Source organism: Strix uralensis, chromosome 5, assembly GCF_047716275.1.
Source record: "Strix uralensis isolate ZFMK-TIS-50842 chromosome 5, bStrUra1, whole genome shotgun sequence".
Lineage (NCBI taxonomy): Eukaryota > Metazoa > Chordata > Aves > Strigiformes > Strigidae > Strix > Strix uralensis.
In genome coordinates this window covers 60516691-60530384 of record NC_133976.1, presented here as the reverse complement: position 1 = coordinate 60530384, position 13694 = coordinate 60516691, and positions in this window count along the sequence as shown.

Below are 13694 nucleotides of genomic sequence, written 5' to 3'. Positions count from 1 at the left end.
CTTGGATTATATAGATGAAGCACAACTAGGAAACAGGCCTTAAATTGTAGTTCTGATCTAGGTAATTTTCATGCAAGTGTATATAATTTTGAAGATATGAGATCTCTGGTCTCCCAGTGCCTCAACATGTACGCTGCTTTTCTTGCTGGTAAGCTGAAAAGCTACTCCAATACCACAAACAGCAGAGAGAATGGCTGTATTTATATCCTGTTGGAGTAGTTGTTCAGAGGTTGTGGGAACGCCTGCAAAATTTGCAGGTCAGCATTTCACAGTAATGAGTAGATGGAAACTGTAAATCACTTCCCACATTCAAGTTATGTGATCTGCTCTCCACAAGAGTTAATAATCAGATCTGTTAAAAAAAGCAACCAACCAAACAAAAACCAGCAACAACACTTCAAGGGCTTTTTCCTTCACAGCTGCTTCAATGCAAGCACAAGTATCTGAACAATCACACTGATGGTTTCCCAGATTGAGAAGGGATGCCAAAGTTCAAGGGAGCAGATGGGAACAAATAGCTGCTGGGAGATTCAACAGAACACAGAGGAGTGAACAGGAAAATAGTTATGCAATGGTTAAAAACCATCATAACCTTTTTGAAATTGAGACTATGGTAATATACGTCATCATTCATGGAGATGCTACTGGACACCCTGTGCTGGAAGTGACTCTGCACCTGTGTACTTAGGAGGGCCTTTGCTCTTCTGCTCCTGCACCTGTGCTCCTGTTGTCAGATACTCCCGAAGCTGGAGAAACTATTGACAATACAGTGTCCTCACTAATGCTTAGAGGCCACTCTGAGTTTTAGTGCTTCCAAGAAATCCCAAGAGGATGCACCAAAGCTACAAGAAGACCAGAACATTAAAATATATATATATATAGCTGTAACCCTTTATACTCACTGTGTAAGGCAATGTAAACTGCTTCAAGTGGTGCTCCCAAAAGATATGCCAAAACAAGAGGAAACACCCAGAGCTTCATATGCTGTCTTCATCCTGGTGAATCAGACCTGTTCTATTTATTTATTCCACTGATTTATAGACCATCTACTGCCATGGCAGCAGAATGTTTATTTACAAGTAGAAGAACATAAATTCTGATAAATTCCATAAAACCTGGAGAACAAAGAAAGCTTAAGAAAACAAACCAAAACTCTAGCTCATGCTAAACATCTTGTACTGTGTTCTGAGTTACTACACAGGATATTGCGAGCTTCAGGGTTTTTAACAGAACTGACTCATAAAAATAAAACACTCCAAGGTTTTTTTTTAAGTCATTGAAATAAAGGTCAGTGGACATGTTTTTGAAAGCACATATGTGATTTAGAAAACAAAGTCTTATTTTTGAAAGACACTTAGGTATAGAACATTACTGGCATTTAGTACCTCATTCCAGTGAAATCATTGGAGATTAAATACCTCTCATCTTGGAGGATCTGAGCCTAAAAGATCTTGTATTCTTTACTTTAGTTTTAGGATTTTAGGTCTAAATTAGTTTTGTAATTAAGCCTTAGGTGCCTCAGTCATCTGGACTGTGTAAACTGTGTTGGAAAACCTAAATGCCTTTAGAAATTTGAACCTTGGGAGATGATTGTATCTTGACATTGGATGAACCTGCAGGCCTGAAGACCACATTCATTGAGACTGAAGCAAGTTAAGTGCCTCAGTTCTGCTAAGGACCTCAGGACCATATGTCCAAGGAAGACATTTTCAAAGGTTTGGAGAGCTCCAAGTTCCTCAGTGTTGTCTGATACGGGTTAGGAGGTTATTTTTCAAAGAAAATACATCAGCGAGGAACTTAACTTTCACAAAGGAGAGAGAGGCTTCCAAATCAGATCAAACCATATCTTCCAACTTCAGTGTGTTGCTAAGGAAACCTTTTAACTATTAATTTTCTTAGCCTTTCAGTAAAGTTGCAGGAGTGAGAAAGTCCTCTCCAAATCTCTTGGAGAACAGAATAATTCTATGAAAACTTGCAGTGAAGGGCGAAACCTATTGCAATGCTTTGCTGTCCTTACTGCTAGCAATTAATGTTCAATATGATGTTATCTTGCTTTAAGTTTTTCCCCATTATTTCTCACCCTAGCCACCATGGACATGGACAAAACTTAATTCCTTTCCTTGCAGCAGTTTTCTATATATATGGTGACAGTTATGTAATAAACCAAATTCAATTAATCTATCCGTGCAGAAATTTAACTTCTCATCTCATCTGTTCCTCAAATGAAGGGTACAAATCAGTTATAATTGGTGTTTGTGGTGGTTTAGCCCCTGCTGGGGTCTGAGACCATGTGGCCGCTGCCCCTCCCCCACAAAGGGAGTGAAAATACAAAGTCCCAAGAGTGAAATAAGGAAAGGTTTAATACAACAGTGCAATAGCAACACAACAAACAACAACAATAACAATAACAGTAATAGTGATAGCAATGAACAGAGCAAAATAGCTACCAAATACAGCAGTTTGAAGCATGATGTACAAAACCACGAGTGCACCGCGCTCCCGCGCCAGGAAAAATGTGACCTGCCAGGATGTGACGTCCGCATGGTATCTGAATAACCCAGCTAGAGCTCCCCCCCCACTGCTGGGGAAACTTAACCCTATCCTGGTTAAACCAGGACATAATCCACCCCTTTATTCTATACCATGTGCGTCACATCCAGCTGCCACTTAGCAATTAGCATTGACAAAGAAAAATTAACAAAAGCACAGTATAACTCACGGTGTGTTTTCACCCACAATCAAGTCCCCTTGGTCGCGGAGGAAGAACCACAGGGTGCCCCGTGGTGTGCACCTTCCACTGCCCTTCTCTTGGGTGGGGAAGCGCCTGCTTCTAATAGCTGAGACATCGGCCCATGCAGGTGGAATGTAGGACATGTCCTCTTCCACTTTCTGGAGCCTCTGAGACAGTTCCTCTACAGCTGAAACCAAAGCATGTTGGGAGGAAGGGAGATTTCCCTCATATTGCCGGAGCTGGATAATCACTTCGTCGACTGTTTGAGTCTTGGTGTCTCGCCACCAGGACGCTACTGCTAATGCTTTGGAATGTGCCTCTGGTGCACTTTGCAGGAACTTCCGCCACATCAACTGTGTGCAAGGGGCCTGATCTGGATCCATTGGTGACCGCTTATCATTCAGATCACCATAGACCATGTCACACACAGCCATTTCCCTGAGGTTTTGAATGCCTTTCTCCATGTCGGTCCACTTGCCTAACCGACATAGAACATCATCCTTGTAGGGGTGCCTCTCCATTACACTGAGCAGGAGTCGCCTCCAAAGGCTGAGGGTTTGAGCCTGTTTCCCTATTGCCTTGTCAATACCAGCCTCCCTGGACAAAGATCCCAGCTGCTTGGCCTCTCTCCCCTCCAATTCCAAACCAGCAGCTCCACTATCCCAGCATCGGAGCAGCCAGGTGCAAAGTTGTTGGCCTGGAAGGCGGCCGAAATCCTTCCGCATATTTCACAACTCACTTGGGGATAGGGATCAGATGGTTACCTCTGGCTTTTCCTCCTGCTCTCGTGATGGGCCTGGTTCATTATCACCCTGTGCACTGCGAGGGGATTTTTTGGTATATTTGGTTTTCCCTATCGGGGCGACTGATATTGGTACTGCTTGTCCCTCTGGCCCAGCTGCTGTGCTGGTGGAGGCGACTGGTACTGGCACTGCCTGTCCCCCTGGCCCAGGTGCTGTACCAGTAAGTTCACTTTCAGATCCTGCAGCCCTTTCTCCCCTTTGAGGGCAGTGAATAGTGTTAAGGGCGATGCGGTAAGCATGGCCAAGCCCCCAGCACATCACAGCGAGTTGTGTCTCCCGGGGTTTGTCAGATTGGCAGCACACCTTTTCCAAACACTCCACCAGTTTATCAGGACTTTGCACTTGTTCGGGAGTGAAATCCCAGAACGTTGGGGGTGACCACTGACTCAGGCACTTGCCCATCTTTTCCCATACACACCTTGCCCTTTTTAACTATCTGCCCTCGGGTCAGGTTTCCGGGTGGTGCCATTATCGGAGAAATACCGCATGGCCCAAAACAAGATCTGACAGACATTTAGAAAGCACAGTGCCGCAAGCAAACCTGCCTGGGTGCTCCAGGGATAGCTGAAACTCTCAAAAACCAAGAGGATCTCTTTCCCTGGCTCACCCATAGAGGGGGTGAGACCCCTAACAAAAGCCCAGGCAGCAAACAGGTACTGGTTCACCCCCACAAGCAGTGATACAAGCACATTATAAGCAGTCTGCAGCCAGTACAGCAAAACAAGACCGTTGATACATTTTCCACCAAAAACAAACATCAGCACTGGGAATGCACAATGGATATAAGGATTAATCCAGCCCCACCTTGCAAGCAAGTTGGCCAGCATTGCAAATGTTTCTTATCAAACAATACAAACAGAAAAATTACACCTAACAGATTGCTCTGACACACTTTCTCCTCTTGTCCTTATCTCAGCCCTCTCATGCCCCACGTTGGGCGCCAAAAGTTGTGTGGTTTAGTCCCTGCCAGGGTCTGAGACCACACGGCCGCTGCCCCTCCCCCACAAAGGGAATGAAATACAACGCCCGGGGGCTGAGATAAGGAGAAGTTTAATACAACAGTGCAACAGCAACACAACAAACAACAACAATAACAATAACAGTAACAATAACAACAATAAACAGAGCAAGATATCTACCAATACAGCAGTGAGAACAGAGCGATGGCATAACACACGTGTTAACTGATTGTCTCGTGCTGCCGTGCTTTGGCACCAGGATGTGACGTCAGCATGGTATATGAATAACCCGGCTAGAGCTTCCCCCCCACTGCTGGGGAAACTTAACCCTATCCTAGCTAAACCAGGACAAATACGTAAGCCATTGTATGAAGCTCAAAAGAACTTTCCCTTTGTATTGGGCCCACATCAGCAACAGGCCTTTAAAGATTTAAAATAAGCTTTAATGTCTGTACCTGCCTTGGGACTTCCAGATTTAACCAAAGATTTCCAGTTGTTTGTTTATGAAGGACAACATCTTGCACTGGGGGTGCTGACCCAGAGAATGGGAAGCTGGAAGATACCAGTTAGATACTTTTCCAAACAGTTGGATACTGTGAGTAACGGATGGCCTACTTGCCTTCGAGCAGTTGTTGTTACAATAATGCTTATTCAAGAGGCCCAGAAATTGACTTTGGGAAGAACAATAACAATATATGTCCCACCCATGGTGATAACTGGTTTAGAACAAAAGCGGGGACATTAGTTGTCCCCGAGCAGAATGATGAAGTACCAGGTGATCGTGACTGAACAAGATGATGTGGTTTTAAAAACAACTAACCTGATAAACCCTGCAGTTTTTCTAAGCTTTACACAGGAAGAAGGGCAGCTGGAGCATGACTGCCTGACTACCATTGAACATGTGTACTTCAGTCGAGAGGATTTGAAGGACACACTGGTGGAAGATCCCGACTAAGGGTTATATACAGACGGCAGCAGCTTTGTGGAACATGGAGTTCGATACTCTGGATATGCGGTAACAACGGAGAACTAAATCATAAAGGCAAATCCATTGTCTGGCACCAATTCAGCTCAAAAGGCAGAACTCATTGCTTTAACACGAGTTCCTGAATTAAACGAAAAGAAGAAAATAAATATCTGGACTGACTCAAACTATGCTTTTGGGGTAGTACATGTCCATGGAGGTTTATAGAAAGAAAGAGGATTATTGTCCTCCCAAGGAGCAAATATTAAACATCAGGATGAAATTTTGCAATTATTGCAAGCAGTTCAGAAACCAACTCAGGTAGCAATCATGCACTGTAAACCACTTCAGGTTAGGAATACAAAAGAAATTGGAGGAAATAATTTAACAGATAGGGCTACCAGAAGAACAGTGAAAGAAATAACATTACAAATAGCATTGATTCCAACCAAAACAGTAGTTCTCCCAAGGGAGAAACCTAAATATTCAGAAGAAGATGATAAATTGGGAAAATCATTGAAAGCCAGAAAAAGTTTAGCTGGATAGTGGGTGACATCTAATAGACATATAAGCGTACCACCTCTTTTAACTAAGAAATAATTAAGGTAAAACATCAAGAATGTCATTGGGGCATAGAGGCTTTGGTAACCCTTTTAATAAAAGACAAGTAGTATCAGTCAAAATGCTAGGATTAGCCAAAATAATAACTGCAAAATGTGATGTGTGTTTAAAAAAAGTAATCCAGTAATAAAGAAAAGTGTCCAAATGGGTAAGCTCAAATCTGGAACAGAACTAAGAGACTATTGGCAAGAAGACTTTTCACAGTTACCTAGACAAAATGGGTATCGATACATTCCGGTGGGGGGGTTGATACTTCTACAGGATGGCCAGAAGCCTTTCCTTGTTATACCACTCAGACAAAAGTAGTAGTAAAATGGTTACTATGAGAAATAATCCCAAAATTTGGAGCCCCTATTAAGATCTCTTCAGATAGAGGCCCACACTTTGTTGCTGAAGTAGTACAAAGTGTATGTAAAACTCTAGAAATTACTTGAGATTTACATACACCATGGAGGCCACAATCCAGTGGAAAAGTAGAAGAAAAAAAAATCAGACCCTAAACCAGCAAATTAGAAAAATATGTCGAGAAACTAATTTAAAGTGGCCTCAGACACTTCTATTGGCATTGTGGCAAATCAGAGTACAACCAGAAAATAGCACATCAGTTAGTCCTTATGAAATACTATATAAAAACCATATGAATCTCTGGAACCAAATCCAAATGTACACGTAAGAGGAAACAAGATGTATATAATTATTTACTCTCCTTAGGAAAAACCCTGACTGCAATCTGAAATGCAGTACTGTGGAATTGTACTGGATACCCCTCCAAGTTAACGCAAACTGTGGCCTGCACTCTGGTGCTATTGGAATGGAGAAAAACACGTTAGCGATGTCAATTGTGGCGTACCACTTGGCTGCCTTCGACTCCAGCTCATACTGGAGCTCTAGCATGTCTGGCACTGCAGCACTCATCGCTGGCACAACTTCATTCAGGCCACGGTAGTCCACAGTCAGTCTCCATTCGCCATTAGGTTTTCTCACTGGCCATATAGGGCTGTTGAAAGGTGGGGGTTCTGGAGGATGCACATCCCAATGGAGGTGATAAACAAGATAACAGCCATGGCCCCACGTTTGGCGCCAAAGTTGTGGTGGTTTAGCCCCTGCTGGGGTCTGAGACCATGCGGCCGCTGCCCCTCCCCCACAAAGGGAGTGAAAATACAAAGCCCCAAGACTGAAATAAGGAAAGGTTTAATACAACAGTGCAATAGCAACACAACAAACCACAACAATAACAATAACAGTAATAGTGATAGCAATGAACAGAGCAAGATAGCTACCAAATACAGCAGTTTGAAGCACGATGTACAAAACCACGAGTGCACCGCGCTCCCACGCCAGGAAAAATGTGACCTGCCAGGATGTGACATCCGCATGGTATCTGAATAACCCGGCTAGAGCTCCCCCCCACTGCTGGGGAAACTTAACCCTATCCTGGCTAAACCAGGACAGTGATGAAGATGGATATCCTTCGCACTGACTTGTGTTAAGAATGTCCCTCAAAAAATGCAGTGGAAAACTGGAACGCAGACCTTAGTCAGACTCAGTGGCATAGGTAAAGCAGCATTGATCCTTCAGGCTTATAGACACAGACCACTGGCTGGTCTGCATGCCCAATCAGGCAGCAACAGTTTTGGTACACTTGCAAGTAGGGCAAACCTGTGAGACTTAATATTTATGTGAAGGGAACAAAGACAAACAGTGGATCATCTTTTCTTTCTGAGACTGCAGAAGCATGGGAGCTTGCATCCAGTTTCTTCAGACCTTGCTGACTTTAAAAACAGAGTGTCTGATGTCTGTGAGTATCATTATCAGACTTTTTATGTCAAAAGGAATGAAACTGACTCAAATCAGCTTTCACCATACAAGACAAATGCAGCATGTGCTGTGTGCAAACCTTCAGGGAGGGTTTTGGTGAGGATCTCTGCCCTGTGAACTCATTGTGCTCAGTATGTCAAGTTAGGGTTGAACAACTGATATTAATGAATGTGGGATGGATGACTTGGTTACTGACATCCTCAGCAATTCTGGGGCTTAGGAATTGTAATAGAGTTCATCCTTCTTATAACTAGGGAAGTATACTTGAATGCTATGTCTGAGAGATGTGCTAGCTTTAAACCTGCGCTAACCAAACAATTCATGAGGAAGAGAAGACTATTAATCATCATTTCAGGAAAGACTTGGAGTAGGAAGAGGAGAATTAATATGTTGCTTGAAATATCCCCAGTTTTTAAAGTATTTGTATGCTTTAACCAAGAGAAAATATTATGTTGTGTGATTATGGTACTTTTGAACAGGGAACATAATTTGTTAGATGCCTTGTATTAAGCTCTCTTTTTGGCTAATAAATGCATAAATCTTATGTAAAGTGCTATAATGCAAAAATCTATTTATCATCAGTGGGGAGGCTGTTGGCATTAGGAACATAATTACTGCTACTAAGCTGACATTCAGTGAAGGTTATCATATCTAAACAAAGTCTATGGTCCTGGTGATTTTCTAAAAGTGTTATTAGAGTTTGCCAGCTAAGGTGGCACACATAACTGTGACTCTTGAGGCTGTCTCACTGATAACTCTGAGCGAAGTGGAAGGATTATTTCGTGGGCTTGGCAAACTATTCTTTTGTTTATACAGCTCAGCAGGCTGTTTGCTTTCTTCACAACATCAGGACACTGTGGGTTCATGTTCAGTTTGTGATCTGCTGTAACTCTCAGCTCCTTTCCTACAGAGCTGTTGTATTTCTCTGTTCTGCATTCATTCATTCTCTACACATGGCTGTCCACTACCTTGTGGCTTCCTCCCTCATATCCTCCTCTTATTCATTTGTGGTTTTGCCTCCCATTTTGGAATGTGTTCACGTGTCAATCACGTGATCAATACTGTCAACACCCTTTCTATGGTGACTCCCTCTGCCTAAGGCAGATACATTTCACAAATCTAAACTTGTGCCTTCCTAGCAAAATCTGCACCAGGATGCTGCAAAGCACTCTGGAGCTCCCAGGTGTCCTCAGTCTTCCTCCTCCTGCCCTGGAAACAAGACTGCCTCATTTGGCAGGGAGTGGGATTAGGAAGGAACAGATCTCTTCCTTTATTGTCAGAACTGGACTACATCTGACCCTTGGGCAAGTCCACAGAAGACGCTGGGGAGAGGAAGGATTAAAAAAATTCTTTGTTCATGTGTGATGTGGGCAGAGAGTGAGGCATAGGGTGATTTCCAGCCACAGAACATAATGGTGATTGCTTATGGCTCTTCTGTTTGTTTTAGCAAGTCCAGAGATCTGCAAATGTGATCTGGCCATTTCTGTTGACGTAAAGGAAAGACTAAATGTTTGTGTTGTAAGAAGGAGCAACCTAATCTAGGGTCAGTAAGCCACTGCTCCTAACTCCTTCCAGTCAGAGAAATGAAGCATGTTTCTCCATGGCTCTCTGTCTCATCTCATTATCTTCTGCCACAGGCTCAGTCCCTGTGCAAGAACAGTCTGGTTTTGGTACAGACCATGTCATTCACCCATGTCTCTCCTCTTGAGAAGCCAGGGCCTGGGGTGAAGTTAATGCCAACAGAGACAGGGAGAGGATGGGGAAGACCCATGGGGTGTGGTCTCATCCTGCCAGCTGGACTCCTGGGGTGGGAGGGCAACATGCCTGGAGTTCCTCCCTCCCCAGGAAGGAAGGTGTCCGCACGCTGGGTGGGGGTACATGGTGGCCCTCTGCGTACCATGTGATAGGCAAGAGCACAGGGACTTGGGAGAAAGTTTCTTTCTGCCTAGATGCACCTGACATCTGCATTTGTAACCCCTTTGGATTTCAGAGCCTGTCTAAATGTGTCCTGACAGCTTTCTAATTTACATGCTGTAAAAGTAGGTCAGAAGATTAGCCTTGTCTCAACATTGTCATCAGGGACATGGACAGTGAAGTACCCAACAACGACCTGTTTGGAACACAGCTGCCATCCCAAGAGTGGAATGCAGTGCAAAGGCTCCTGAATACAGAACTGTGTGGTACAAAGAGTGTTGTGCTATTGTTCGGTACCTGAGCCTAACTGGAGCCATTAGAGATGACCGCATAGCTACTGTCAAAAAAGATGGATTGCAACCGTTATCATAGCATCGATGAAGAAATCATGAACTTTAGATGAATTTTACTTCATTATAATACCAAAACACACCTCCTGGTTGAAGTCTACTCGTCTCTAAGACCAACCACGCCTTGGACACTCCTCCCCGTGCATGCGTGGTAGCCTCACTCAAGAAGGGCAGAGATCCCTGAGGCAGAGGAGGAGCAAGGTGTGTCACTAAGCATAAAGATGACTTCTGGACAATGAAAATTCGAAGCTTCCTCACCAAGGATCAAGACGATTGATGACCGAGCATTAGCTGGACCCAGGACTGTTAGGACGCCTTGAGATCAGCAGTGGTAGCTATAACCTCTCTTTCTCTTCTCTCTAAACTCAACTTTACTTTTCCCCTTTCTTTCACACATCTCTAACTATCGTGTGCTGCTTCACGGGCAATAAAGTTTCACTGTTTGATTGATGCAATCCCCTTTGGTGTTGGTCGCCTTAATTTTACACTTTCGAGATTGCAGTAAACGAACCATCATGAGTCCACCAAGTGGACCGTGACACATGCCAAATAGACTAAGCATCTGCTACCACAAGGGAAAGAAGAGCACAAGGGCAGGGAAGAAAACACACAAAAAACCCAGCAGCTTCTCAACTTTAAATTTGTCTGTGGAACAATGGAAAGGGTTTGAAGACTCTTGCCCCCTCAGTCCATGCCCCCCAAGCTCTTTCCTTGTCTTTCAGTTCACTTATCTACAGTTTCTCAGGCTCAGAAGATATTTGTGAGGGAAGTATAGAAAATTACACTGTCAAATTGGATGGCATGAAGGAAGCCTCTCAGGAAGACAAGTACCCAAGCCTCTTGAGATAGTGCTGAGGTGGAAAGAGGTTATAAATAAGGAAAGTGGGACTAGATGGAGAGGGTTGCTTATTAAGAATTTTGTCCTGCACTTTCATGTGGAGGGACCATATTCATGGTATGGAGGAGAAGGTTTGTCTGCTGTTCATATAACTTTCTTTGCTAAATGTTCTATCACTTCTGAGAAGACATGCAGTTCCACAAGCGCTCACTGCCATGTTGCTATCCACACAGCATGTGGATCTGAGATAGCATGAACGGCAGCTATGGGTTCACCATTGGTGCCAAAAACACCTGCAAACTTTTTTTTAAGAATGAAAGTTTTATCTTGGATTGAGATAAACATTACACTTGGGAGTTAAACCTGTCTCCTTTTTAGAAAAAATGTAAGGAATTTTCCAAACAAAAGTATTTTTTGAATAAAAAAATAAAATGTTTGATTCACAAAATGCTAAGACACACTGCTTCAACTTTCTGCTTCTGTATTTATTTTCTTAAGTGATTATGTCAGACATTGAAGTTCAACTGAATCAGTGGGGAAAAATAATAGTAGGTGCAAATGAAAAATATCTCTGTACCCTACTCCCAATGTAAGAAGATATTTTCTACTTATAAACTGCTCACCTCAGGCAGCCTCCCTGGCAGGCCCAGCTCACTCCAGGTGTTTCACTCCCAAGGCAGCATTTTGCCTCTTCCATGCTACTCTCGAACACCTCTTTCTTGTAGCAAAATTTTAGAGTAGATACAATCCTAAACCATCGTAGTGTTACCGTAAAAGCCAGCAGAGGAACTCTCTAAAGCTCGTTTTGGAGTTTTAGAAAACAGGCATTCTTTATTGCAGTGCTGGGTGGACGTGCGAATAGCTTCACAAAGGTGAACATGCCCCAGATGTATAAGTGGCAGCTAATATACAGTGAGATTATACATATTAATAACTTTTCTGAGAAATGAGTTACATACGCATTAGATTTCCTGGAACTAATTACAATATCTTCATCCTGATTATGCATGCACTTTCTTGCTGGGTGATGGCCTTGAGGGGTCCATGGTGGTCATTGGTAGTCTTCCTCATCGTGTCTGCTGGTTGACCTCAGTGCTCACGCATGCTCACAAAGGTCTGTTTAGGAGGTGTGTGCAGCTGTGTTGTGTCTTGAGCTGGTTTGTTTTAATTTGTCCCGTCCTTGTTCCTGTTATCTTCAAGAAGAGGCCCCAACTGTCTTATTATACTACTGTCTTATCTTCAAATCCCCTTTCTTCTTCATGAAAGCACCAACCTTCAGCTGTGTCTGCACATTCCAGAAAGTACATTGAGACTGACCTGCTTTATTCTCAGTAAAAAATATTTAGCAAGACAAAAAATAAGACGAAGAGGAAAAAAATGTTAGCAAGACGTTTTGGCTTACAATAGATCTTACTCTTCTCTTTCTGTTTATCTCTCCCTTTTCATGGATTTTTCTTCCATAACATCTACATCTACATACATTTTTTCACAGGTTGTAAAACCATGCTTTCTTTCTCTCTTCCCCTCCATATCTGATATCTTTGTTTTTTCTGGCCCTCTTTCATATAGTCCTGGTGTTTTTTGTAAAGAAGACTCAGTTCTGCATCTTTTAATGGTACAGCTCTTCTGCTCTCTCTTCTTTCCTCAGCTCACTGCAAAATAGTGAAGGTGATAAATGGAGTCTCACCAGCTTTGCATACAATGGCAGAAGTATTTTCATCTCCTTACTGGGCATACTGCAACCACCGTATCACAGCATCACATTTGTTAGGCATGGTTACCTTGTGACTGATTTATCACATAGGTCTTTGTCATTCTCCATTGTTCCCAAGTGATGAATTTCTGCTTCATAGGAGAAATTTCTCAGTGATATGAAGTTGGGAAATATTGTCAATATACAGGAGAAGAAAGCAGTGCTACAGGGAAAAGTGGCTAACATTAGGGGCTGAAATAATAGAAACAGGATGACAGTCACCACCTCAAAATAAAACACCATGTGCTTAGGGACTAATAAGAATTTCTGTTTCAGAGAGGGAATTTATCAATTGGAAACAATGTTTTAGAATCAAGCTAAAATGAAAACTTTTTCATAAAAAAAGAACACATTTTTCTCTGCAAAAGATAATTTATATGAAAAAAATTAGCTTGATGACTTGTATTTCTTTTTAAGGGAATTTGATTAACAGTGATTCTTTAGGTAAACATTCCGACTGCAGTGAAAATGGCACTTTCCATCAAAACTTTTTCAATAAGAAATTTACCCTTCTCTATATATACCTAGTACTTAGAGGCCATTTTTTCCAGCCTGGAAGATGACATTGCATCATTAAATCAACCATTTGTCTCATTGTATTGGAGAAGGGGCAAAGTAGCTTTTCTAACCTTGTTAGTAAGTTTCTGGCCATAGAGAACATGATGATGTGCCATGGCAGGCCCACACAAAGACTTCTCAAACAGCTCTCTCAGAACTTCAAGGCCAGAGAGCTGCTTTAATCAAAACTGGTCCTGACCCCAGACAGCCAGACCCTAAGGAGGGTATGGGATGACCTCCGGGCAGTAGCAGCTTCTTCCATTTCCACCACACAGATACTAATTTTCTTTCTCTTAGACTCTTACGGTCCTGTCTTTATTATAAACTTTTAGTCTTTTCCCTTTTTCTCCTGAAGTCATGTCTACTTGTGTGCAGCTCACCCTTC